Source organism: Eschscholzia californica, unplaced genomic scaffold (genome assembly GCF_041429995.1).
Source record: "Eschscholzia californica isolate CP2 unplaced genomic scaffold, dmEscCali1.0.p SCAF_1, whole genome shotgun sequence".
In the NCBI taxonomy this organism is placed as follows: Eukaryota; Viridiplantae; Streptophyta; class Magnoliopsida; order Ranunculales; family Papaveraceae; genus Eschscholzia; species Eschscholzia californica.
Window position 1 is genome coordinate 16060799 of NW_028238198.1, and position 24718 is coordinate 16085516.

At 39.8% G+C, this 24718-nt stretch overlaps 1 pseudogene; it reads right to left on the minus strand.

Moving 5' to 3' along the window:
- Positions 1–7865: 7865 nt before the first annotated feature.
- On the minus strand, positions 7866–8410 carry LOC147564541 (secreted RxLR effector protein 161 pseudogene; annotated as a pseudogene).
- Positions 8411–24718: the final 16308 nt, after the last annotated feature.

Below are 24718 nucleotides of genomic sequence, written 5' to 3' on the forward strand. Positions count from 1 at the left end.
TTTGGGCGAACCTTTGGCATTTGTCACATCGTTTGGCATTATCAACTGAATCAACCCTCATGGTCGTCCAGTAGTAGCCAACAGTCAGAGCCCTATTGGCTAAGCTGCGACCACCAGAGTGGTTGCCACATTCTTCCTCGTGTAATTCTTTTAAAACATACTTACCTTATTCTGGAGTGATGCACTTGAGGTAAGGGCGTGAATACGACCTCCTTAGTAGTTGACGGTCGAGTATACAAAATCTCACAACCTTTGCTTTTAGTCTTTTCGCTTCATTTTTGTTTGAGGGAAGGTCGTTATTGGTCAGGTACTTTATGACAGGAGTCATCCAGGTGTCAGCTATGTCTGTAGCTACTATTTTTGGTTGTGGATTCTTCCAGATGGCTGGCCATTGGAGCAAGACTAGGGGGTATGTCCTGAGCTATCTTGGTCTGTATGGACAAGCCAAGGTTTGCCAAAGCATTTGCATGTCTTCAGCTCTGGGTACATGCTCATACTTTATCTCGTGGAAATATTTTTGTACTTCCTTGACATGGTCCAAGTAGGTTGTCATCCGGACATCTTTAGCTTGATACGTACCTTGAAGTTGGTTGATCATCAATTGGGAGTCGGTCCTTACATCAAGGTTTCGGATCCCCAATTCTTTAGCCAAGGTCAGACCTGCAATCAAAGCTTCGTACTCTGCCTCATTGTTAGTTGCTTTAAATTCAAACCTAATTGCTTGCTGGACTATGTCCCCCTGTGGGGAGGTCAGTTGACAACAAGACCAGCTCTGTTCATATTACTTGACCCATCCACGGACAAAGTCCACTTTTGAGGGTCTGGCTCAGTGAGACAGAGCAATTCTTTTTGGGCCTGCACTAGAGAGTCAGGAGTAAAATCGGCAATGAAGTCAGCTAATACGGGATTTAACCGTCGTCTTTGGTTGGTACGTAATGTCGTGCTCACTTAGTTCTACTGCCCACTTAGTCAAGCGTCCAAACATGTTTGGCTTGTGCAGGACGTTCTTCATCGGGAAGGCAGTGACGACCACAATAGAATGGCATTGGAAGTACGGTCTCAACTTTCTAGCGGCTGTCACCAGAGCTAATGCCAGCTTTTCTAGTTGACTGTACCGAGTCTCGGCATCGAGTAAAGACTTGCTGACGTAGTAAACTGGGAGTTGCTTACCGTCCCTTTCTCTTACCAAGACAACACTGACAGCTGTTTCAGTTACTACTAAATAAATGTAAAGGGGCTCACCTGGCTTGGATTTTGAAAGCAATGGAGGTGAAGTGAGGTACTGTTTTAGTTGTTGAAGTGCATCCTCACATGCCGGTGTCCAATTGAAGTCTTTGGGTTTCTTCAAGGTAGTAAAGAAGATATGACACTTCTCGGACGATCGGGAAATGAATCGACTCAGGGCTGCTACCCTTCCTGCTAGTTTTTCCACGTCTTTCACACACTTGGGAGAGGGGATATTTATTACCGATTGTATCTAGTCTGGATTTGCCTCGATTCCTCTGTATGTGACTACATATCCTAGGAACATCCCTGAAGATACACCAAATGAACATTTATTTAGATTTAATTTCATGTTGTACCTTTTAAGGACCTCGAAGGCCTGCTGCAAATGATTGATGTGTTGTGCAGCTTCCAATCACTTGACCAACATATCATCTATGTATACCTCCATTGTGTCGCCAAGCATGTTGGCAAACATCTTGTTCACCAATCTTTGGTAAGTAGCTCCTACATTCTTTAGTCCGAACGACATAACTTTATAACAAAAAATACCCCTCTATGTCAGTGAAGTCGATGCACACCCTCCATTTCCCATTTTTCTTCTTTACGACTACGACATTGGCTAACCAGTCAGGGTAATGGACTTCCCTGGCAGATCCTATGTCTAGCAACTTTTCTATTTCCTCGTTTATCACCTTGTTACGTTCAGGTGCAAACCTTCACCTCTTTTGCCGAACAGGCGGGTGGTCTGGGTCGACCCGCAGTCTGTGTGTTGTAATGGACGGGTCTATGCCTGTCATGTCGGCGTGTGACCAAGCAAAACAGTCATGTTGTGTAGTGAGGAAGTCTATCAACTCTTTCCTAAGAGTAGGACTTAAGCTAGACCCTACCTGTACTTTATGGTCTGGGTAGTCTAGATGGATTTGTACTTCATCCAGATCCTCTACGCTAGGTTGGTCAGGGTCAGGATTATGTGACTGTTTAGTCTGTAATTGCTATAAGGGGGTCTTGGGCGATTTCATTGTATTTTTATTACAATTACGGGAGGCCTCCTTTAATCTCCCCAAGTCCCCAAGGTGTAGGAACCGTACTACCTGATGGAATGTTGAAGGTACTGCTCTCATTGCGTGGATCCATGGTCTGCCTAGGATCATGTTGTAGGCCGGCGGAGAGTCCAACACCACGAATGTAGTCGGCAAGTTGAGTCCTCCAGCATAGACAGGTAGGGATACTTCCCCCAATGTCTGCTTCTGTTCATCACTAAAGCCTGAGTACGGTCGACCGACGACATATGCTTGTCTCGTCTAAGCCCATACCCTGTAAAGCATGTAAAAACAGTACATTAACGAATGATCCATTATCAATTAAAATTCTGTTTACCAGAACGTTAGCAATTATAAGAGATAGGACGAGAGCGTCATGGTGAGGGTTGACGAGCCCTGTGACTTCGTTGTCTACAAAGCTGATGATCTGATCAGTATAAGCTGGTGATGGAGCATCAGTTGAGTGTGTTGCGGGGCTATGAGCTATCCCTGCACTCATCTTGGCGGCTGAATGGGTGACTCCGCTTACTTCCGAACCTCCAGTGATCATCGAACATGTCCTTGTTGGGATTGGCGGATCTGGCTCCTTCATTTGTTCGTCCCTAAGTGCTGGCGTTCTTTTTCCTTTGTCTGTTAGCAAGTCCGTGGTGCCCTCTTTTCAAAAGCTCTGCCACCTCCAACCTCAGGGCTATACAATCTCTAGTGGTATGTCCATGATCCGAATGAAATTCACACCACTTAGAGTTGTCCTTTTTGTCGCTTGGAGTTTTGGTCTTACTTGACCACCTCACGGTATTGCCCATACGTTTCATCACGACCACTATCTCGCTGGGTTCAACATCGAGGTTGTACTTTGGGAGTCTTGCCCTGCGAGGAACATGGACCTTCTCCTCAAGTCGTCTGGAGAAGATCTAGAGGTCTCCTGCTCTCTCTCAGATTCGGGCGCCGAGGTGGGTAGCGGTCTCTGTTGCTTCGGTGCTCTGGCCTACGATCAGGTCTCCTGGATCGTCGATCGCTAGATTAACCATCGTACGAGTACCCCTTACCTCTGTGGCTCTGGTCTTCTTCCCACCTTATCTCTAACCAAGCTCTGGATAACACATTGTCGAGGGTCGTACAGTTGAACTTAGTCAGCTCTTTGTATAATTCTCCATTATGAAGGAGCCCTTTTCTAAAGGCACCCACATCTGTCTCTGTGTTGCAGTACGGGATCAACACCTTCTCCCTGTTGAATCTTTCCACGTACTCTCTAAGAGACTCACCTCTCCTCTGTTGTATTCGGTATAAGTCGCCAGATAATTTCTCTATCTTCTTGTTACTGGCGAACTGCTCAACAAAGGTATCCGTCAGTTTCGTGAAAGATGAAATACAATAGTTAGGAAGATGAAATACAGTAGTTAGGAAGATTGGTGTACCACTGCAAGGCTGGGCCAACGAGGCTAGAGCCGAAGCTCTCACACATGCATGCTTCTCTTAGGTCTCTTGGTATTGCAGCGGTGAACATACATTGCTTGTAAGAAGCAATGTGGTCAGCTGGGTCAGACGTACCATCATACATCTTCATATTCAGGAAACTAAACTTCCTGGGCACCTCAACAAGAGCGATGGCGTCTACAAATGGTGAGTCGGCATAATTTTTTAAATGGACTCGGAACCCCAGGTTGTTGGGTTTTATATGTATCTAATACACTAACTAATGTTGAAAGAGGAATCTCAAACATCTAATGTTTAACACTAGTTATCCATGATCATATGTAAGAACTATTAAGAACTATAATCGGAAAAAACTAACCTTTATCGCAATTTTTCCCTCGAACCTTTCCAATCGCGTGTGAAGATCCAGAGCTCCAATTGTCTTTTTTTTTGAAAGCCAAATAAATAAATGATAACGTTTACAAAGTTCAGTCCCCAAGATAACAATAAGTTCAAATAGGGACGAAATTGAAACTAATTTACCAACATAAGGGCTAAATGTTCAACATTAAATTTGGTTGGATAGAACCGAAGCTGCCAATAAGTGTGCGTCCTGATTTTGAATTCTCGGGCAATACTTCACATCCAACGGTCTATTAGCAATTCTCGCTCGGATACCATTGATTTCAGCTGATATCCTCCATGGGATCTCCGGATCCACGGCCACGATTAATTCTAGCAAAACCCTAGCATCTCCCTCTATTATAAAGGAGGAGAGATTTATTTCCTCTGCTAGGGTTAGCCCAAGCTCCAAGCCGGCGATTTTACTTCTCATCGGAGATATGGGTTCGATTAAGGTTGCTCGTGATACTATCGTAACTCCATCGGAGTTGCGAATTAAAGCCGCACATGAAGCTTGTGATTCTCGAAAGGAACGGTCGAAGTTAATCTTCAGGACTCCTTCTGGTGGGGGACTCCATCGTTCTTCCTGCATGTGAAGGTTAGTTGTTAAGGAAGAGTTCAGAATGGAAACATACCTGAGTGCATCTGTTATACTCCAATAACATCTATTTAGATCTGGTTGTCTCTCTTGAAAATGGCGGTCATTCCTGGTTTTCCACCAAAACCACATGAGATAAGTTACCCTATACCAATATTGTTCCCATTTTTCTTTATCTTTTATCACTAAGTTGAGAGCTCTAATTGGATCTGTGGTAATATGTTGTAGATGGGCTACTCCTGCCTTTTGTAAGAGGATTTGGTACACCGAGCATGATCCGAATAGGTGAGTTATACTCTTCAAGTCCCCTGTTCCACACATCCTACAAGTCTGATCAATATATGAAATCCTAGCTCCTATATTGGTAAGTACTGGTATCCCATTATGTATTAGTTTCCATATAAAGTTATGAATCTTCGGTTGAGCTTGATTCATTTTCCAAAATTGGGACCATGAAAATTCTTGTACTTGATTTGGTAGCTCAGGGGTGACCTTTATTTCTGCATAAAATGATTTTGATGTGAACTTACCATTTTCCTTGGGGCACCAAATCAATTTATCCTTAGTATTAGCAGTGTGAATGGGTATATTGAGAATAATATGTGCTTCTTCTTCACTGAACCATCTTCGAATAAGCTCCTCATTCCAAACCAAATTATCCTGCATGATTAGTTCGGATACAAACACAATACTTTGAGGTAAATTAGTAATGTCTGAAGGTGTTTTATGATTGTTATTAGGTATCCATGGGTCTGATCTTATTTTGATTGATAATCCATTATAGATATGCCATATACTGTTATCCCTAATAATCTCCTTAGTATTGTTCAATGCTTTCCAAAGATGGGAAGAACCAGTCAAAATAGTATGTGACCAAAAATCACCATTCTTGATGTACTTAGCTTGAAGGAGTCTAACCCAAACTTCATTAGGTTTGGTGACAAAGTTCCATGTCATTTTGGCAATAAGAGAGGAATTAACCTCAACAATGGATCGAATACCTAAACCCCCTTTGTGCTTAGGGGCTGAAATGATGTCCCAATTAATAAAATGGAGTTTTCTTTCTGAAGGGGAGTGACCCCACCAAAAACTCCTCTCTATCTTTTCAAGACAATTGGCCACTGCCTTAGGCATAACTTGATAGCTACAAGCATAAGTACAAAAGGAAGATAAAATTGATTTTATTAGAATAGTCCTACCTGCTTGAGTGGTGAATTTTTGCCTCCATCCTACTAATGATTTATTAAATTTGTCAATGAGCCAGTTGTAACTTTCAATTCTGTGATCTTTTTTGAGTACTAGTGCTCCCAGATACTTTTCTCTATCAGTCATCAAGGGGGCATTGAGAGTTTGTACAAATTGCATCGTTATATTTGAAGGGACTCCTTTGCTAAAGTGCAGTGAAGATTTGGAGTAATTTACTTGTTGGACTGAAAATCTACCATACTCCTCCATTATTTGCATTACTGTATTAAGATTCTCTTGTGTTGCCTTTCCAAAAACAATCAGATCATCAGCAAATAGTAAATGTGTAATGTTAGGGGCTGCTTGATTGATCTGGTACCCTGTAAATGTACCTTGATTCTCATAATAATTGAAAAGGAGAGAGAGAAACTGTGAGGTAAGGATAAAAAGATAGGGCGATAACGGACAGCCCTGTCTAAGACCTCTAGAAGCTGTGAAATCACCCACTGTTCCCTCATTGAGTTGAATGTTAAATCTAGAAGTGGTGACACAAGACATGATAAGCGTAAGAATCCGGCCAGAGAGGCCTGTCGCTTTCAGAACACATTCTAGAAATTCCCAACTAACTCGGTCATAGGCTTTAGCCATGTCCATTTTCAAAGAGAAAATCCCTTTTTTTGCTCTAGATGCATGCAGAGCTCCAATTGTCGCTCCTCTACTTGATACACCAATTAGGTTAACTTGATATCCCTTCCTTAATGACTGTTAGGAGTTTAATGGAAGGTTTAGAAGAACCTTTCTTCTTGACTAGATAGATAGAATGAGAACTTTTTCTCTTTTATCTTTTCTCTCTTTTATGTGTGAGAGAATTGATTATCTCAGAGAAAATTCTACACCTTTTCTGAACTCCTAATGGGTCTTTATATAGGCATTCCCTTAGTAGAGTCCCACTCGAATAAGGAATCCTAAAAAGTGCCTCAGAAAAGATAAGCACAAAAGGAGTTTATTTCTCTTTTAAACTCTTTATTAGGGAAAACCCTAATTAGGGTTCCCTTTAGTTATGGCCGGCCATAACAGCCCCTAATGAGCTTGTTTTTGCCGGACCAAGTAGCTTTCTTGGCCGGCCGGCCAAAAAGTGTGCTTTTTGACCTTTTCGGACTTCTCTTTCAAGCCCGATTCTTTCTATCTCTTTTGAGCACCATTAGACTGGATCATATCCATCTATAACTTAGCTCCCACTAGTCAAATCTCTCCGATCAAGTTACCTCTCTTATGTGTAACCCGTTGTAGGATCCGATCTATTTTAGCTACGAATTATCGAAGTAATTCGACGATCGTAAGCGGCTTCTAGCAAAGCATTACGACCGCTAATTGGATCGGACTGGATGATTAACTTTTAATCCAATCGAGTGTGGCCACACATTTTCAGTTGCTTCTCCTCAAGTGGCCCGGAGATACTAATCTTAACCTTGTTAGGACGACATAATCCAGTCTTGTACTCCCACTTAACTTCATGTCTATCATGTCATTCCCGGTAATTCCGCTTTTATAACCTCCTGTTACGGCGCGGCGTTTGGCGGTACCAAAGTTTGACATTCTTTACATAAGATGAGTGGAGTACTCATGTTTATGGAATCTTCTCAATCTTGACGTATTTTCAGTACTCATTGAACAACTCTCTTGTTGGGCCATCCAGTGTATATTCCCAATCATACACTCATGTAATTAACTAGAACTCCCAGTTCTTATAGCCCATGAAACTGCGCTATCAGTCAGTCTCACATGCTAGTCTTCTTGAGTCGCAGTTGTCCATTTCTACGACCTGGACCAAGGACCTTTGATGATGAATTTATTTTAATGGTGTGTTTATTTAGCAACTGATAAGAATCCTATGATTTATTATTATTTAGGTATTTTTTCACGAATATTTTTTTTCCCGGAAACCTTTTTTTTTCTCGAGCACCGTTTTTTCTTTTGGGAAAAACACGGTCTTTACCGTATCACGTGGTACTTCCTTTGGATGTGTTTGGATTTCTAGTCTGATCTTGGTTCCTTAGCTTGGGCAATAGCTCCATTGTTGTCACAATATAAAGTTATTTCATTTTGAATGCTAGGAATGACACCAAGTTCTGTGATGAACTTCTTTATCCAGAGTCCTTCCTTGGCTGCTTCCGAAGCGGCTCAGTATTGTGCTTTAGTGGTAGAGTCTGCTACAGTGCTCTGTTTTGAGCTTTTCCAGCTCACTGCTCCTCCGTTCAGACAGTAGACATAACCTGACTATGATCGGTAATCATCTCTGTCTATCTGGAAGCTTGCATCCACATGACCTTCCACGATTAGTTCTTTCTTTCCACCATACACCAAGAAGTGATCCTTAGTTTTTTCTCAAGTACTTCAAGATATTCTTGGCTGCGATCCAGTGTGCTTCACCTGGATTAGACTGGTAACGGCTACACATGCTCCGAGCATATGAGACGTCTGGTCGAGTGCAGATCATGGCATACATGATAGATCCTATAGGCGAGGCGTAAGGTACCTTATTCATGCGCGCTTGCTCATCCAAGTCTTTGGGACTTTAAGTCTTGCTAAGTGTTGTACCATGTGTCATGGGTAGAAATCCTCTCTTACAGTCTTTCATTTGGAATCTTCCAAGAATCTTATCTATATAAGTTTCTTGGCTGAGTCTAATCATCCTTTTCGATCTATCTCTATAGATCTTGATGCCCAATATATATTCTGCATCTCCTAGGTCTTTAATTGAGAAACACTTCCTTAGCAATTCCTTTAAGGATTCTAGCATTGGAATATTATTTTCAATGAGCAGTATGTCATCTACATATAGGACCAAGAAAACTAGGTCGCTCCCACTAACTTTCTTTTATACACAAGATTCCTCTTCGTTCTTCAGAAAACCAAATTCTTTTATTCTCTCGTCGAACAGAAGATTCTAACTCCTACTTGCCTGCTTCAATCCATAAATGGATCTTCGAAGCTTGCAAACCTTCTCAGCATATTTGGTGTCTTCAAACCCTTCAGGTTGTGTCATGTCACATCTTCTTCCAATTTTCCATTTAGGAAGGCGGTTTTGACATCCATTTGCCAAATCTCATAATCATAATGAGCGGTAATTGCTAGAATAATCCTGATGGATTCAAGCATTGCGACAGGGGAAAATGTTTCATCATAGTCTATACCATGAACTTGTTTGTAACCTTTTGCCACAAGTCTAGCTTTGAAAACGCTAACGTTTCCATCCTTGTCTGTTTTCATCTTGAAAATCCATTTGCATCCTATGGGTGTTACCCCGTCGGGCAAATCAACCAAGTTCGAAACTTGATTCTCAAACATGGATTCCATTTCGGATTTCAGGGCTCCTAGTTATTTTTTGGACTCTGGTTTCGTCATAGCTTCTTTGTAGGTGCAAGGTTCATTATCTTCAATTAACAACATGTCTGCTCTTTGAGATAATTCAATTAGCCTTTGTGACCTACGCGGGGCTTGAATAACAGGTAAGACACACTCAACTTCTTGAGGGTTCTCTTGCGAATCTAATTCGCTTTGCGCGAGAGGCTCTGTGAGATCCATCATCTCTTCCTCTTCTTCCCTTACTATTTGCTCAGAATAGTTGAGAATCGCGACTACTGGCAATGGTGGTATACCATTGTCAATTTGTTGCTCATATCGAATTTCTTCGATCTCTATATTTCTCCCACTTGTCGTCTTGGAAAGGAATTCCTTTTCAAGGAAGACACCATCAGGAGCAACAAACACTTTGTTCTCTGAAGGGTTGTAGAAGTAATATCCCCTTGTTTCTTTTGGATAGCCCACAAAGTGACATTTGTCTGATTTGGGTGCTAGTTCATATCCTTGTAAACGTTTTACATAAACATCGCAACCCCAGACTTTAAGAAAAGACAGTTTTGGAGGCTTTCCAAACCATAACTCATATGACGTCTTTATCACAGCTTTTGACGGAGCTCGGTTTAGTGTGAAAGCAGCCGTTTCGAGAGCATATCCCCAGAAAGTTGTTGGAAGATCGGCGAAGTTCATCATCGATCGGACCATGTCTAACATGGTTCGATTTCTCCTTTCAGATACACCATTCATCTGAGGTGTTCCTGGTGGAGTGAGTTGGGATACTATTCCACAACTTCGAAGATGATCCTCAAACTCTTGACTCAAATATTCACCACCTCGATCCGATCAAATGACTTTTATTTTCTTGTCAAGTTGATTCTCTACTTCATTTTGAAATTGTTTGAACAATTCAAACGATTCTGACTTAGGCTTCATTAGATATATGTAATCATATCTAGTGAAGTCGTCAGTGAACGTGATGAAGTATCCAAAATTATCTCGTGCTAGAGTACTCATAGGTCCGCATACATATGTATGTATCAGTCCTAGCGGTTCAGTAACTCGATCACATGTCCCTTTGAAGCGTGAACGTGTCATTTTACCCATCAAACATGATTCGCATGTATCATATGGTTCTAAGTCACATGAACCCAGAAGTCCATTTGCATGAAGCTTCTGCATACGTTTCAGGTTAATATGGCCTAAACGACAATGCCAGAGATATCCTTGGTTTGAATCATGAGTTCGAAGTCGTTTCGTGTCTATGTTCAGGATTTCGTCTTCTATGTTCGTAACATAAAGACCGCTACAAAGTTTAGCACTAGTATAGAGCATCTCACCTTTGTATAGAGAACAACGTTTGTTCTTTATTACGAGATGATATCCCTCTTTGTCCATTACTGACACAGAGATGATGTTCCTTGAAATAGTTGGTACATAATAACAATTATGCAGCACTAATATCAATCCAGTGTCTAAATTGAGATTATAGGTTCCAACAGCTACAACAACAACTCTTCCTTTGTTAGCAACTCGTAGAACCATTTCACTCTTTGTCAGATACCGTATTCCCTTTAACCCATCTAAATTTGATATTATGTGGGTTCTACATCCGGGATCAAATACCCATGAAGGGGAATCTCCCATATCTGCCAAATTTACCTCTATAACATAGGCATTTATTTCCTGGTCACTTACTGGTTTCTCTTCTACGTTTTCTTCGTTTGAAGTCTTGAGACCACTAGTCAAGTCCTTCTCCCAATCTAGAAAATTATTCAGATCCATCTTTCTTTCTAGAAAGAGTGAATCTAAATCTGAACTAATACTACTTGTCATCTCTCTCTATGAAACAGAAAAAGGATTTGCTAAGTACTACATTCAATTGTTTGTAAAAATCAGATTTTACCATATTATCCAATTAAAACCGTCCCCGTTTAAATAATACGATTCCAAGATCTCATTTCTTCGAAGTTAAACGTACTAGGGCACTGCCCTCAACTTCGTCGTCCAGAGTGAGTAAACTCTTACTGATCATACTCTTATGACCCTTGGTTGATGAGTTTCACATTTCATTGTCAAACTCATCCTTTGCCTCAAAATCTAAAACCCTTTTGCCGATTCGTTGAGTATAACCATTTAGACGCGTATATCTCTTCATAGATCTACCCGTACTGTCCCGAGGTAAAAGTGAAGGAGATGTCCTTCGACCAAGATTGCAATGCGAGCAATTTGTCGGCTAGGACAATTGATGAAGATCATCAAGTCCGGTTGATTTAGGGGTCATGGAGTTTAAGCTAAAAACCAACCACGACCGTCGAATTACGAAGTAATTCGCGGCTAACTTCGATCAGATCCTACAACGGGTTACACATAAGAGTGTCAATTTGATCTAGGATATGACTAGTGGGAGTGAGATATAATAATGGGAGTGTCCCATAAACATATCTCATAGGCCTAAAGAGTATGATCAGTAAGAGTTTAGTCACTGAATTGAGAAAATATCAACTAGTTGTTATTTTCGGCAATTTCCTTAAATCTTATTCTAAAGGGTCTTTTAGGAAACCTAATTGGAGGTGGATTCTTATTAGGGTTCTATATAAAGACTCTTAGGGCAGAGAATAAGGTGTGGAATTTCTCTCTAAGCTTTCTTACTCTACCACATCAAGTAGAGAGGAGAAAGTGAGCTAATTCCCAACTATCTATCTAGTCAAAGAAGGAGTAGTTCTTCTATCCAACCACCGTTGGTGTGCTAGCTAACAAGGTGAGAGATCAAGTTGATTGCTCGCGTCCCAAGTAGAGGAGCTATGTTTGAAGCTCTTCATATTCTCAAAAGCAATTGGAAAGGTTTGAGGGAAAACCTAGCGATTAAGGTATTCATCGAACTAGTTTTATTTACTTAGCATTATTGGTTTATGCATGTGATCTTGGGGATACTAATGTTAGACATATGATGTCTTTACCCGCTATAAACATTAGTAAAAGGGTGTAGATCCCAATAGTGGCGTCAGAGCCTCTTGCAAATAGCTAATTTTTGCTAAGAATCGAACTAATCCATGCTTGATTAGATTGATAGTTGCGTTTAAAAGTGTTTTAAACATCTAATTTGAATGTTTTGAATGGGGATTCAATGGTTTTCAAATTAAGAATCAAAATTGATGATTGAAAGTGTTTCAAAAGACTCAAGTTTGATTGATTTTGGTTGTAAAAGTGTATTAAAAGTGTTTTAAACTCACAATTTGATTATATTGAATAGGATTCAATAAATTTTCAAATTAAGAATCAAAATTGATGATTGAAAGTGTTTCAAAAGACTCAAATTTGATTGATTTTAATTTTGAATTTTTTTTCAAAAGTTTTATTCTTCATGAATTGGGAATTCTCTCAAGAACAAGAGATTTGGTTTTTTAGAAACTTCTAAAAATTGGGATTTTATGGCTTTTAGAAGCTACTAAAAAAAAGGGAAACTTAGAAATTTAGAAGTTGCAAAAAATAGGGCTGCATATGCATGTTGGCTAGGAAGCGTCCAGAAGACGCGACTCGGCCAGCAGCAGCAGCAGACGCGTCTTCTGGACGCGTCTGCTGTCCCGGGATAAGGGCGCGTCTGGGACGCGCCCCAGACATCCCGGGTGTGTCTCGGTTAAGCCGAAACATATGCGACCAGAAACAACAGACGCGTCTTGCACACGTCTGGGACGCGCCCCAGACATCCCGGGTGTGTCTCAGGATAAGACCGAGACACATGCGACCACTAGGACACGTCTAAGCAGCCTTAGAGCGTCTCAGCTGGGTCGAGATGCGTGAGATAGCACCAGACGCATCTGGTGGCTCGGGTAGCCCGAGCATGTCTCGGATGTGATCCGAGACGTCTAAGCAGCTTCCACCAGACGCGATGGTCGCGTCTAGTGGGTCCTAGGTGTCTCGGTACCCAACCGAGACACCATGAGACCTGGCCAAAGGTAAGGATGCATACGAGATGCATCCGGACGGGCTAGGGTGTCCAGGGCACTAACCGAGACACCCATAAGGCTCGGCCAAGGGTCCAGACACATCAAGATGCGTCCGAACCTAGCCCTAATGTTTTGGCTGCGGCCAGGACACGTCCTAGACCTCGGCCAAGCCCGAGACGCATCTAGATGCGTCTGGCTCGGCCATAGCATGTGTGGGTCTGTCTCGGTCTGGACCTACACTAAACCCGACCATCTTTGAGCTGGACCAACCTAGTGGGCCTTGACTTTCGGGTGTTGGGCCTTGACTAAAAGTTAAGCGTACTAGAATACCCAATCCCAATGTTGACTCATACCGGAGAAGGTCAAAATCCTTTTGCAAGCAATCATATAACATTCTCTTTGAAAGAGTAATGGATGCTAGCTAAACCATCAAGACAAACTGAGGAAGAGATTCCTACAAAATTCATAAATGGAGAGGTACGAGATCTCCAAGGCAATTTGAAAGTCATTCTAATGGAAGAAAACATAATTCATCTATCAACCAATTCAATGTCGATTGAACAAAGATAGATAAGACCTTAGACGAGTCACTAAGATTGTTAAGAACAACTAAGCAGAACACACGGGAATATCAAATCTAAGAAAGGTTCTTGAGATTTGGTAAAAGGAATCTAAGAAAGTGTTTCTTGAGATTCAAAGGGGTAAAGGGTCAGTCAAGTGAGAAAAACATTTGATCAAAGAAAAGGCAAGCAGTTGTCGAGTACATGATCAAGAGTATTCCTCAATACTGTGAATGTTTCCAAACAATGGCTAGACTAGATAAAAACTACCCTTAGCACCTGGAGGACAAAAGGAATGGAATTATGAATTCTGGTTCCAATATCCTTGTTAACGAAGTTAAAAACAAGTATCGTAAAATTCCTTCATCAGGTATTTTAAGACCGGATGTGCAGCTCGGTAAAGCTCAAGGGAATCACATACTTGACTAAAAGAAGTTAAGATCTAAGAGGGAGCAGAAGCAGTAATGCTAGGGATGCTGAAAGGGATCGAAGTATTCTTTTAGACACTGATCTAGCTTAGAACTTAATTTTTTTTTTCTAGAAACATCTGATGTTTTAAACCAGTGGTAAAATTAACTGAAGGTTAACATTGATAATGGCTGATATCAAGAGATTCTAACTCATTAACTTCAGCATTGTCAATTGGGTCTTAAGGACTAATTGACAAAGTCACCCTTTTCAAAAGGGCATAGAGACTAGTAATCTATTAGGACTCATATGGTGTTATGCAGACCTATAAGTTTACTTGCAGAAGCTAACGAGAGAAATTTCAATACGTAGTCTGACAACTTCATGAAGTATGGAAACATAAAAATCATAAAGTGTAAGTCGGAATGTTTGAAAGGTTCAAAAAAAGTACAAACCGAAGAAAAGAATCACTTTGACAAGAGAGTTTAAGCCATCCGATTGGAGTGGTGAAAACTTGAGTCAAACACTTGATAACCATCAAAGGAGTTGAGAAACCGTTTCCCAACTCGCTCCATAGAACACATCTGAGGGATGGTGGATTCAGTGGGAGTAATCGAACACTGTTATGCAATTCGATCAATGATGGATTTAAGCCAAGTCTTCCGAATATTTGAGGATATATTCTAGAAACGATTGTTTCTCACACATTTACCAAAATCCGTCTAAAAGATAAATCTTGTGTAAAAGTGTTTTACGAGGATACAAAAACTAGCTAAAATCTGACGCAATTTCTTTAGAAGAAATTTGGGCTTCTTCCACCATAAACAATCAAGAGAACAAAGTGTTTGTTGCTCATGATAGTATTCTTATAGTAATTAGCATAACCAGTGTTCTGGGAGAAAAGTACTAATTATTACAAGAATAAGTAGGAGAAAAGTACAAGTCGAATTAATTCGACCATGAGAAAAATCATGAAGAGTCATGAAGAACAATCATGAAAATTGTACAAGCCGATTAAGTTCGATCAAGAGCAACAAAACTGTTAAAAGACAGTAACTTGCGGTTCCTCAGAAAAGAAAAGGGTAAAGATGTGATCTTAAAAACCCACCGCACAAAAGCGAATGACCTTCGCAGGAGAACTCTCAAGCGAACGAGAATACTCCAAATTGTTGTTCAAAAGCCCTAAAGGTTAAGAGTAAAACCTCAAAGATTCATAAGATAAAGGTTATCTCTGAAGACCTGTGCAGAGACGGAAAACTGACTCTAGGTTTTGGCTAGAAGCCAAAATCATCATGAAATTCATATCTCGTGAAGACATGTAGCTTGATAATTTAAGTCAACGGAAGACCTAAATTAGTTTTCTAGAATAGAAAACTGAGAAGGATGGAAACATTCGAGTTTCCCAAAACTTGACAAGAGGAATCAAATTCTTCCAGTCCAGTTATGTCCATACGCATGCTTCAGGAATCCATCGATGGATTATAGCAAGCAATAGTCGGAATCTTCGATTCACAGAGGCAATCAAAATAATTTTGATTCCTGAGGAATGCAGAAATTCTTGAATCACGATATTTCAAGAAGGTAAGTGGGAGTAACAAACCTTCCGGGTCCGTATGCAGAGTACATACAAAAGATTGAGTGCATCATAAGATGTTGCATAACAGTAACGAGCTGACTCAATAAAACGACCGCACACAAGGATAAAATTCCATTTTGGGCATCTAAAGATCTATAAGAGTAGATCAAATAGATGATAGGATTAGAAAGACTCAGTACGCTAAGACGCTTGAGATCCAAGACCGAAAATCTGAGACTCGGAAAAGTCTAAAAGAATTTCGACCCAAAAACTCATGACAGAGAGCGTTGCAAGACTCAAAGTCTAAAAGACACCAAGGAAGCAAGCAAGCGTGAGAGTGACATTTATGTCAATCATGTTGGACATGATTAGCATTTAAATATCCAAATTCGGATTGAAAACCGAAACACTACTTAGAAACATCCTAGAAGGCTAAAGGATGAAGTAGTACAAAATTTAAACATGTCATCGTAGCAAACTTCCAGACATGGAAGGAAAGTAGGCTAAAAGTGTTTAAGCCGGAAACTGTTGCAAATACTACACAAAGAATTAAAAGCCTTAACTTTAGTAAAAGTTACTATAAATTATCAAGGTTGAAGAAAGCAATCTTCAAATTAATTGATAATGAGCAAAATTTAAACGGACTACATCCGTAGTCAAAACTAAACTGTCACCTAAGACAAAGTATGAGAGTCATACACGAGTCTAAGGCATAAGATATAATTTTAAACCTTGACAAGTAAAATTGAGTGGGTAAAAGGAGTTTTACGAAAGAGGCTCAAATTTACAAACTCTCGTTGTTGGAAATAAGTTGATTATTTCACAGTCGTCTAAATTTGGTTTAGTATTTAAACGAAAGAGGCTCCTGTCTTCTTCAAAGTTATTGGAGTTTTACGAAAGAGGCTCCTGTCTTCTTCTTCCTGTTTTCTTGGTTCTTTTTATCAAAAATTCATTAACTTTTCATCTCCTTTCGAAAACTATTTTCAAAATCGAAGAATTTCAATGTTTTACGCATTGAAACTCTTTCAATTTCGATCCGATTGAGTTCAAATCTTGTTTAAACTAATCTATTTTATGTCTAAATATCTTATTTAAACAACACACATCTAATCAATCAACTTCGAATCTAATTCGTCTAGTCAAAGTTCGTTCATGCAATCGGCTCGTGATGCCACTGTTGGGTTTTATATGTATCTAATACACTAACTAATGTTGAAAGCGGAATCTCAAACATCTAATGTTTAACACTAGTTATCCAGGATCATATGCAAGAACTATTAAGAACTAAAATCGGGAAAAACTAACCTTTATCGCAATTTTTCCCTCGAACCTTTCCAATCGCGTGTGAAGATCCAGAGCTTCAATTGTCGCTCCTCTACTTGAGACACCGAGTATGTTAACTTGATCTCCCTTCCCTAATATGACTGCTAGGATTTTAATGGAAGGTTGAGAAGAACCTTTCTTCTTGACTAGATAGATAGAATGAGAGCTTTTTCTCTTTTATCTTTTCTCTCTTTTATGTGTGAGAGAATTGATTATCTCAGAGAAAATTCCACACCTTTTCTGAACTCATAAGGGGTCTTTATATAGGCATTTCCTTAGTAGAGTCTCACTCAAATAAGGAATTCTAAAAAGTCCCTCAGAAAAGATAAGCACAAAAGGAATTTATTTCTCTTTTAAACTCTTTATTAGGGAAACCCCTATTAGGGATCCCTTTAGTTATGGTCGGCCATAACAGCCCCTAATGGGCTTTTGTTTGTCGGCCTACTTAGCTTTCTTGGCCGGCCAGGGGAATCCCTTAAAAGGGATTCTGATGTAGATTGTTGCGGAAGCGTAAAAGTAATGGAATCCACCATTATTAATAAACTAAACTAACGAAATAAAACTGATAAAATAACGATAAACAATAAACTTGATTAATAATAAACTTGGTTGATAATATTCTCTGATCTGAATAACAAGGACATACCTGACTTCCTTTTATAGGAACTTAGAAACTTCTAGATAGACTCAAATTATGATTCCTAAATATCAAAGATACTCAAACATAGAAACTTCTAAACCTAGACTTAGTAGGAAATACTAAAACATGGAAACTCCTAAACTCTAACCCTAATGGGCTCGGCCATGAGGCCCTCTAACTAGTTCGGCCGTGAGGCCCATCTTGATGGTCTCCATCATACTCCCCGACCGAGAACGAACTTGCCCTCAAGTGAGACTCAACAATGCAATCCTTAATTCCCACTTCGAGCGAACAGTGCATTGGGGTTGAAGGACACCCACTTGGACGAAATCACTAGCTTCAATCTCATAGTGCAAAGAATCTTGCAAAAATAAATGTAGGAAAGAAACTTCCAACAAATTGCAACATCTCCCGTCATCTTTTAATTTGATGAAGAAGACCACAAACACCACATAATACTTTATGGAAAAATCAACCTTAAATTTCTTCACTTGAACGATCTTCCCATGTTCACCTTCGTGATGCTTAGAAACTAAACTCGAACATGGCTTAATCAAATGATGCAAAATATCATTAAACTTGTATTTATCTTTTTCCAATTGACATGTCCTCACAACTATCCTCTCGAAAAGTTTCTTAATTGTTCGAAATTGCTTCTGCGAAGAAAGAAGGGTTTCTCTTATGATGATAAGACTACTAGCAAATACGTTTGTGTCAGCCAAACTAAACCCACATTGTAAAAGAGTTGTCTCACACAATAACATTACCAAATCAGTTTTACCAGCATCAGCTTCTTCCAAAGTAGGCCTATCAGTATCTCCCTCAGCACCAGTTTCATCCTGGTCGATGCTAAGTCCGAGCTTCAACATATTAGATATCAACTCTTTACCTTCCTTCCCCATAATTTCTTTAGACATTAAAATCTCAAAAACCATTAATCTTGGGATAATCCTTTCCTCAAAATTGTCCATAAAATAGTTTGGGGTTTTAGACAACAGAAAAATATCCCATTTCAACCTTTTGATATATAAACTCATAGCTTGCTTCATCATACTCTCTGAACAACTTAAGAACAATGGAAAACCCCTAACTGAAAAAAATTGTTCTTCTGTCCAACCCAAACTTTTTAATAACACAGTCATTGAATCTAAGGTTGATTTGGTCATTGAGTCCAACCCATAAACTACAGTAGAAAACATTCTTGATTCTGGGTTAAACCCAAATTTCCGAACAACTTCAACAACTCTTGTTAAAGTTTTAGTCTTCATTAGTAGAACTCCTGGTTGGATTGTCAAGATATAAGAAATTCTTGATTCAGGTACATTTAGATTTCTTAATAGATTGATACTAGGTAAGAATCGAGCTTGTGAGTTGCTGTAAAAAACAATTCTTGAACGTTTTATTGATTTGATTACATTTTCATCAGTTTTGACAAAGCTTCTAAAAAGATCTATGGTAGGCATAATTTGGCTCTTGAGACTTCTAAACAGAACTCCTGGGAATGAAGTAACGAAATCTGCAAGTTTAGAATCAGGTAACCCAAATAGTTGGAAATATTCAATTTTGGGTTTTAGGGTTCTATTAACATCATAAAGTAGCAATCCGGTTCACTAGAAATTAGTTTTGAGATGATGGTTTTAAAAAAAAAGTGGATTCAAGGTAGGTGATAACTGATTTGGGGTTTTTGTCTCTAGTGGATTGAAAACTAGGTTGGACTTTTTTAACTGCAGTAAGAGCTATATCTAGTGATAACCCACATGAATTAATGAAAAAAGTAAGAGTGAAGTTTCCCTGTTGAAGCTTTTCAGCCATGGTTGCCGTTTTAAATCTTTCTTTCGTTCTAGTTTTTGTGTGACTTGTAGCAGTTGAAACCAATGAAGATAGAGTCGGAAGAATTTTATGATTCGAAACGAGAATTTCTTCTCCCGGAATTGTATATGAATCGAACAATTGGTCCGGACATGGTTTCTTTATATCACGAAAAGAATCTAGGTTTGATGAAGAAAAATTACTTCTTTCTTCTTCTTCGGCCACTGAGAAATTTTTGTTCATCTTGTCAAGAACTTCTTCTTCAATACTATTGATCACAGAGATAGAATTAACTTTGGAGTATTGCCTTCTCGATTCAATCTTTGTTTCCGCATGTGAATTAGGGTTTGGACTGGAGAACGGCGAATTATTTCCTTCTTCTTCCGTCTGAAAGAACTCATCTATCTTATTGTCGCGAACTTCTTCTGTAACAATAGTGGTTGAGAGAATATTGGATGGTTGTCGTCTAGAATCAATTTGTGAGTCGACATAAGATGAATACTCATCCAAAGGAAGGAAAGCATACTGAAAAATATTTTTCAGTTGATTCCAATCATCAATAAAGGGGTTTCCTTGATCAACGAGTCTCCATTGCATCTCGTTGAATTTGTCGTAGACTCTTTCAGATAAGTGTTGTTCAACGACAAAAACCTTATCTTCATCACTAACATCTTGGTTTATGAACCAATCTTCCAACTGTTGAATCGAAAAGTCTATATGATATTGACCATCAAACATAGGGATTTTGGAAACGACATTAATTTTGTTTTGATCTTTTCGATCAACATAGAGTTGTTGTGAATCTCGAAAAGGATCCCAATCTAAACGTGGAAAATTTTTCCAACACTCAAGGAGAGATGTAACCATGAAAAAAATTTCATCTTTTGTTCCCAGATTTTTAAAGCTCTGAATACCAGCTGATGTAGATTGTTGCGGAAGCGTAAAAGTAATGGAATCCACCATTATTAATAAACTAAACTAACGAAATAAAACTGATAAAATAACGATAAACAATAAACTTGATTAATAATAAACTTGGTTGATAATATTCTCTGATCTGAATAACAAGGACATACCTGACTTCCTTTTATAGGAACTTAGAAACTTCTAGATAGACTCAAATTAGGATTCCTAAATATCAAAGATACTCAAACATAGAAACTTCTAAACCTAGACTTAGTAGGAAATACTAAAACATGGAAACTCCTAAACTCTAACCCTAATGGGCTCGGCCATGAGGCCCTCTAACTAGTTCGTCCGTGAGGCCCATCTTGATGGTCTCCATCAGATTCCCTTCCCGGCCGAAAAGTGTGATTTTTGACCTTTTCGGACTTCTCTTTCAAGCCGATTCTTTCTATCTCTTTTTATCACCATTAGACTAGATCATATCCATCTATAACTTAGCTCCCACTAGTCAAATCCCTTCGATCAAGTTACCTCTCTTATGTGTAACCCGTTGTAGGATCCGGTCTATTTTAGCTGCGAATTATTGAAGTAATTAAACGATCGTAAGTGGCTTCTAGCGAAGCATTACGACCCCTAATTGGACCGGACTAGATGATCTTCATGATTAGTTCATCGTTATCCTAGTTAACAAATTGATCGCATTGTTACCTTGGTTGAAGGACACTCCTTCAGAAGGACATTTCCTTAAGACCGAATATCCTTCACAGGTATGCGTGTGAGTAAAGCCTTTAGGTCTGCTAGCCTTTTAGCCAAGCTCTGCTCTAGAGAATTATCTCTAGGGGAGTACGGGTGTGTAGGGATGTAAGTCCCATTAGCCTGCAACATAGGTACGGTAAGTAAGCAAGGAAGAGCATATGAGTGAAATGCAGTCATGGTCTGCGTTGTTGGATGTTGGTTGTCATCCAGGTATGGTTGAGTGACTGGTCGGCTCGAAGTACCGCCCACTTCCGTCCTGGTCGACTGCTCTGGAGCTGTTTAGTGGAGGATTGGTTGGTTCGCCATGCCCCCTACTTCAGTGGTCCTTTCAGCCCGTTCTTCGAGATTCAACTCTGTCTATCTAGGGGCAACTGGCCTTCGAGGTGGTATGGCAATAGACAACTCCGTGATCTTTTCCTGTAGTAATTGATTCTCGACGCTGACCAGGAGGTTCTCCTCTTCCAAGGCTCTGTACCGTTGCGTGTTCTCTTGCATTTGAGTTGTTAGCATTGCAAGTTGGGATGCTACGTCGAGTGGAGTGTTGGTCATCTCTTGTGTCATTGGGGTAAGCTCAGTAATTAGTAGTCGACCTCTTCCTTCTAGCGCCAAACTGTGAGGGTAAGAAATCGCGGGTCAAGAAGTCAGCTAGACCGGGCCGTTGATCGGATGTCGAACCTCCACCTGTTAATATTTTGTGGGCACCGACGATGTCTTTGGGCTTTAACCTGTGACAAAAGCGACAAAAACACATGTGACCGTAAGTCCCTTGGGACACCGGGATGGTGCCGGCCTAAGGGGGCTCCGACAGTCAAGTCAGTAAGCTTGCAAGAGAAGTAAAATGTACGTGAACTATGTCCTTGGAAATATTACCGTTGGTTGGTGTCGGAGTTTAGGCACGGCTCGTAGAGTGGTCGGAACTCGCTCTCTACGGATTAACTGACTTCTTGGAGAGATATTATGATGTATGTTCTTAAAGAAGGCAACCCTCGTAGATGTGGCAAAGTAAGAAAGGTCTGACCTCTAGGAGAGATAAAGTCACTTGCATATGCTTTGATCGTAAAGAGAGAGAAAAGTAGGTCGTCCTCTCTGGATGAGTGGTCTTCAAGAGAGAGAAATAAGTCGTCATCCCTTGATGAATGGCTGTCAGGAGAGATAAAGATAGGTCGTCCCCCTTTCAAATGTAGGTCGACCTCCTTTGATGGGCGGTCGTCTGGAGAGAAAAATATGTGTCGACCTCCTTTTGATCAATCGTAGGTGGTTCGATGGATGTTTGATTAGTCGACACAAGTGGTGGAAGTGTCGTAAACACCTGGTTGATTCCTCTGTATGAGAGAGAAAGTAGTGGGGCGTGTTAAGCGATAACCAGATGATCGAGTGTATTAATCGGGGATTCGATGATGAGTATTTTTGTCTGAGATCGGATCCTCTGTATCATTCTTGGTTCCGTCATTTTATAGTGTCTTGGGTCGACTGTTACCCAGTGATGAGTTGTCATCTTTAATGACGGTAACGCATGGGTTGTCACCATTAATGTTGATTTCGTAACCCCTAACGGATATATCTGGGGTATGGTCCTCTTGAATGACTGTAACGTCTCTCTAACGGATACACGGGAGGAGGTTTGTTGAGGATTTGAGGGCGGACCTCTTTATCCAGGGTTGTATGTGCTGTCGTACTTGGGTCTGTTGAGAGGCGAGGGCAGACCTCTTCTCCCAGGGCTGGAAGTGCTTACATATTTCGGCCAGGTGAGGAGGTGAGGGCCGACCTCTTCCTCCGGGGCTGGAAGTGCTCCTTTAATTTGGCGTGGCTTCGAGGTGTCCAAAGATGAATGGGTTGGGCCCATTAGCCATTAGTTCATGGGCTTCTTCACCGAGTAAGCCCATTAATCGTGATCTCCTTGGGGCACTCCTGGTGACGTATTTTGGCCCATACAATATTGAACATCAACATGGAGGCAAATGGAGCTATGGATCTAGATCTCATTTGGTGATTTCTTGTCATTTCTCATTTGTATTTCCATTTAATTTGTAGTTTCAACGAATATTCCTTAAATTCCATGTGTAGTTAATTTCTTCATCTAGGGATTATGATGAGACCTACTCTAGATTTTTTGGTATATATTATTTTATTAATTAAACCTTTTGATTGTGCTTAAATGTCTTTAAATACATGATTATGGAATGCTTTCATCAAGAATACCTTCTGAAATTTAAATAGTTTATTATGTTAGATTTTGAGTTATAAAGAAAGATGCTTAGTTGACTAATTACATGTGTTAGGAAGTGAAATAATATGGTAGATTCTAAAATCCCAGATATTTTCTCATCTCACTTCCTTCTTCTTTGATTTGTAATTATTTTCTCACTAAAATCATTTTCCAGAACAAATCAAATTTATGAAAGGGGCATTAATTTAAGATTTAAACCGAAATTACTTATCCTTGTGGATCAATTCCGGACTTCCGGATTTACTATAACTTGATCCCGTATAGTTGCGGGAATAAACCCATTTTGGGCCTATCATTACCTAAAGATAGTTTATAACCCAAAAGATCTAGTTGAAACATAAAAGTCAGATTACGAGATATGGTTCGAACAAATTAAAAAGGTATTATACAAATCCAGAAAACAACCAGTATCTAGTTTTAAACGATAGGTTCTAACAGATAAATCTTCAGAGGAAATCTGGTTCGTCATACAAATGAAGCGTTCAGTCTGACTTAGATTTCGGCATGAAACAAAGCCTTGCATTGTTTTAGAAATTAACATGAACATTAGCGCCTGTATCAAGCCACCAAGTGTTAGAAGGAATTTCAACAAGATGTGATTCGAAACATATAAGAGCTAATTGCTCACCTTTTTTTTTCAAACTAAGCCTTACGCTTTGGACAATTTGCCTGAAAGTGTACAATCTTTCTACAAAAATGGCATTTGAATTCCTTCTTCTTAATATTAACCTGAGGAGCTAAAGCATGTTCATTATTCTTTGGTGTGACAACATTCTTACCTTTACCTTACCTGGGCTTTCATTTCTTTCTTTTAACTTCTTGAGTAACAAGGTTCGTAGCGAAATTCTCTTGTTGTTTTAACCTCGTCTCCTCTTGAACTAACATATTTGATAGTTCATTCACATTCCATTGTTCCTTAAGTGAATTACAATTCATCTGGAATGGTCCACACTGAGGAGGCAATGAATTCATAATAATAATATGAACGAGAAAAGGTTCCTTTACATTCATACCAAGTCCCTTAAGTCTCGATGTAATGTTGGTCATTTCAATTAAGTGCTCTTGCATACCTCTCACACTATCATAATTTATGGTAGTGAGTTGAGCCATTAGCGTGCCAGCTAGAGACTTCTCGGCCGCACGAAATCTCTCCTCAACTGCATTAATGAAGTCTCTAACATTATCAGTTTGAGGAAGAGATGACTTTATATTGCTTGCAATAGTCATCCACATAAACATCATGCTTAGTCTGTTCGATTTTTCCCAAGAATCAAATAAATGTTTCTCATCAGTGTTACTTGATGCATTTAGAGTAGCAGGTTTATCAGACATAAGGGTTCGATC